The sequence below is a fragment of the Macaca thibetana genome, chromosome 13 (genome assembly GCF_024542745.1).
Source record: "Macaca thibetana thibetana isolate TM-01 chromosome 13, ASM2454274v1, whole genome shotgun sequence".
Lineage (NCBI taxonomy): Eukaryota > Metazoa > Chordata > Mammalia > Primates > Cercopithecidae > Macaca > Macaca thibetana.
Genome location: NC_065590.1, coordinates 8548137 through 8552696, shown reverse-complemented (window position 1 = coordinate 8552696; position 4560 = coordinate 8548137). Strand labels below are relative to the sequence as shown.

At 35.9% G+C, this 4560-nt stretch overlaps 1 pseudogene; it reads right to left on the bottom strand.

Annotated features, from left to right (window-relative positions):
- Positions 1–1234: 1234 nt before the first annotated feature.
- On the bottom strand, positions 1235–1814 carry LOC126933940 (high mobility group protein B3-like; annotated as a pseudogene).
- Between the last annotated feature and the right edge of the window lie 2746 nt (positions 1815–4560).

Here is a 4560-nt window from a genome sequence, read left to right as displayed (position 1 = left end):
GTTTGTTTGTTTGGTAGTGACTATACTAATGTGTGTGAAGTGATATTTCATTGTATTTTTAATTTTTTGAGGAACCTCCATACTATTTTTCATAGCAGCTGTACCTTTTGACATTCCCACTGACAGTGTACATAGTTTTTAATTTCTCCATATCCTCCCCAATACTTGTTATTCTCCTCCTCCATGTTTTTGGTAGTGGCCATCCTAATGGGTGTGAAGTGATATCTCATTGTGGTTTTGGTGAACATGTCTCTAATGACTAGCAACGTCAAACCCCAGTACGCTTGCTGGCCATTTGTATATCATCTTTGCAAGAAATGTCTATTCAAGTCCTTTGCTTATTTTTAAAAATGTAATACTATTTATTTAACTTCAAAAACATTTCAGCATTCTAAACATACAAAAAAACCAGAACATTACAAATCATGTTTAAGTACAGAAGGTTCTTGAACTTTCATTAACATAGTAGCTCTTTGCTTTGCTGACAATGAAGAGTTCTACAGTTTGTTTAAAAACAAACAGTTTAAAAACTAATGCACTTAACTAAGAACAAAAACAAAATAAAACCTTTCATGTCAGTTGACCCCCTTTGTCCACAGTTAAGATGGCAGCAGAATGCTATGTCACTCTACACAGAAACAAGACAACCTGAAGCTAAATGGATGCCCACTGCAGAGTCAACAGATCCAGCCTCATAGTGCATGCCCTGAGCTACAGCCCCTCCAAAAGGCATCTTCCCCATAGCCTCAACACAGAGCAAGGACCATCGAGAGTTTGTCTTGCTTGTTTTGTTATTTTTACAAACTGTAGATAGATATATACAGGTGATAACTCAGGTTTTCCAGCCAATAACCATGTAGTTAACACCACCTTATAAATAATAATAAAAAACAATGCAAGAAACATCTTTAAATGTCTTGTCACACCAGGAGCAAAGTGCACAGAGTGAGAACATGAGAGTGACTTTTCATTTTAAAAATGTTTGGAAATATGTGCAACTTTGATACAGTTTCAGGGTGCTGCAGACACCCATGGCCACTTGACGTAAACCACTGAGAATTTCTAGAGCACTTTGAGAGACTACAATAGGCTTGTGATCAAATTTTATAATTAAACCTAAGGAGGGCAACAGATACTTGTCAAATAAGAGATGTGTCAATTATGGTGCTCCCCTACTCTAAGGTATTCACAAGGAGACAGATAGAGTTTCTTTATTCATTCTCCTCCTCTCCTCCTCCCCTTCCTCCTCATCTTCTTCATCTTCCTCTTCCACCTTTACCTGGGCAACTTTAGCAGGATCCTTTGCTCCATCAAACTTTCCTTTCAACTTGTAGTCAGCAACATCCTTCTCCTAATTCTCTTTCAGCTTTGCCGCCTTAGTGATGTAAGGTTGCTTTTCACTGTCACTTACGTTATTCCACATCTCACTAGCTTTCTTGCCACGTCTCCAATAGAGATGCTAGGGTTTGTGGATTTGATCTTGGGGTGGAATTCTGAGCAGAACAGGAAGAATCCAGACTGTGGCCTTTGGAAGGCATTAGGATTCTTCTTCTCTTGTCTCCCTTAGCTGGTCAATAATCCTTCATTTCCCAATCACAGTGCACTTTATCCGCCTCTGCCGTTTCAGCAAATTTAGATTTATCTTGTCCGGACATTGTCTTCTACCTCTAAGACCACTTCTTGGAAAATGCTGCAAAATTGACAGGGTTTTTCTTCTTATGTTCTTCTCTGCACGTCTGCAGAAAGAAGGCATAAACAGACATCTTGCCCTTTGCTTTCTTGGGATCACATTTAGCCATCCTGACTGTATTGCTCACTAGCCTGGGCAGCGCAGGGCACAATGCGCAGCTCAGTGCTCCCTAGCCTCGGGTTGGCTGCCTCCATGAGAGCCTCTTCTTTGCTTATTTTTAACCAGATTATTTAATGATGTTGTTGTTGTTGAATTGTAGGAGTTCTTTATGTATTCTGGGTATTAACCCCTTATCAGATATATGACTTGCAAATATTTTCTCCCATTCTGTATGTTACCTTTTTGTTCTGTTGATTGTATTATTGGGTGCATGAAAGTTTTTGTTTGAATTTGGATAAAATACTATTTATCTATTTTTGCCTTTGTTGTCTATGATGTTAGCATCATATCCAAGAAATCATTGCCAAATCTGATTTCATGAAGATTTTCCTCTATGTTCTCTTCTAGGAGTTTTATTAGCTTTGGATCTTATGTTTAGGTCTTTCCTCCATTTTGAGTTAATTTTGTGTAAGATATAAGGTAAGAGTCCAACTTACTTATTTTGTATGTAGATATCCAGTTGTCCCAGCACCATTTGTTTAAGAGATTGACCTTTCCCTGTTGAGTGGTTTTGGCATCCTTGCAGAAGATCATTTAACCATATAGGCAAGTGCTTGTTTCTGGGCTCTTTATTCTATTATTATTTTTATTATTATTATTTTGGTTTATATGTCTGTCATTATGCCATTACTATACTGTTTTGATTACTGTAGCTTTGTAATATGTTTTGAAATCAGGAAATGTGAATACAACAACTTTGTTCTTCATTTTAAAAATTGTTTTGGCTATTTGAAGTTTCTTAAGATTTCATTTTAGAATATTTTTTTCCTATTTCTGCAAAAATTGCCGTTTGGATTTTGGTGGAAATTCCGTCAAATACATAGATTGCTTTGGTAGTACAGACATCTTGAAAATATTAAGTCTTCCAATCCATGGACATGAGGTGTCATTTCATTTATTTGAAAGTCTTCTTTGATTGCTTTCATTAATGTTTTGTAGTTTCCCGTGTATAAACCTTTCACCTTCTTATTTAGGTTTATTCCTAAGTATTTTATTATTTTGATGCTATTGTAAATGGAATTGTTTACTTAATTTCCTTTTCAGATTGTTCGTTGTTAGTGTATAGGAATGCAACTGATTTTTGTATGTTGATTTTGCCTTCTGCAACTGCTGAATTTGTTTATTAGTTCTAAAAGTTATGAGTTTTGGTATTATCTTTAGCGTTTTCTATGTGTAACATGATGCCATCTGTGAATAGAGATAATTTTAATTCTCCCTTTTTAATTTGGGTGCTTTTAGTTTATTTTTCTTGCCTAATTGCTCTGGCTAGGACATCCAGTACTATTGAAGAGAAGTAGCAAGAGTAGCCATCCTTATCTTCTTCCTGATCTCAGGGTAAAAGGACTTCAGTTTTTCATCACTGAGTATGACGTTAGTTGTGGGCTTTTCATATATTGCCTTTATGATGTTGAGGTAGTTTCCTTCTATTCTTAGTTTGTTGAGTATTTTTTTAATCATGAAAAGGTACAGAATATGTCAAATACTTTTTCTGCATCATTAAAGAAAATAATAACTTTTTGGTTCTTCATTCTGTTAATGTGGTATAATTCTGCATTCTTTGTATAGTTCCTAAATCCTGTTAAATTTTCCCTTCTAATCTTTAGCTCCTTGGCAATAATTTCATTATCCAGTAAGGATTTTTATCAGTATTTTATACGTTGTGATATATTAATTTTTGGAACAGATTTGATATTTCCAGCACCCATCATTCTAAGCCTTGTTTCAGAGAAGTGTGATCATGTAGCCCTTATTTTATAAAACTTTTCTCTGAGTTCTCTTTTGCCTCTTTCCTATTTTTAGCCTCCTCTTAAATCCCTAGGTAACCTCCTCTGTGTCCCCCAGAAAATTTATTCAGAAACCTTTTTCTTTTCTGTGAAATTTCTCAGTATGATGACTCACAGTGAGCCAATGTTAAAACAATAGTAACCAGAACTCAACATTCTCATGCATGCCAATATCATCTCTTCATCTTGAATATTTTCTGAGCCTGTGCAACTTAGATGCAGGCCGTAAGAATAGTCTTGGTTACTGGTGCAAAAAAAAGTCAAGCAACAAAACAGAACAAAATGATAATTGGACCTAGGAGACACTTGGCAGGGTAGCAGTTTTATTTTAAAAGTCAAATCATATTTTTAAAACTTCAGGCCATTTTATCAATGCTTTATTTATAGGTGTAATCAGTTCCATTCAGAGAGAAATGTCTAAAGAATTAGATCATAAATGAAGGGAAAACAGCATGGAACAAAATGGAAAGAACGCAAAGCATGAGAAATGTCTTGTCCTTTCTAATACTTGTGATTCCTAAGTTCTGCTTTCTGGAGAGGTCGTGAGTGGGCAGAGACAAAGCGTGCAACACAAAAGGAGTAGCATGAAGTCAACCACGAAATACTGTCTCATCACAATTATTTTCTAAATACTGTCATCATCACATTTCGCTGTTAATAGGTTTATATCACAGTGGTATTAATGAAAATGACATGTCTAAAAGCAAAAATTTGCATAAAGTTTTGTATTAGAGGGTCATGAATGCTAGCTGAAAAAATTCAAAACTCTAGTTGGGACTTTTTTTTTTTTTTTTTTTTTTTGAGACAGAGTCTCACTCTGTTGCCCAGGCTAGAGTGCAGTGGCACAATCTGGGCCCACCGAAACCTCTGCCTTCCAGGTTCAAGCAATTCTCCTGTCTCAGCCTCTGGAGTAGCTAGGATTACAGC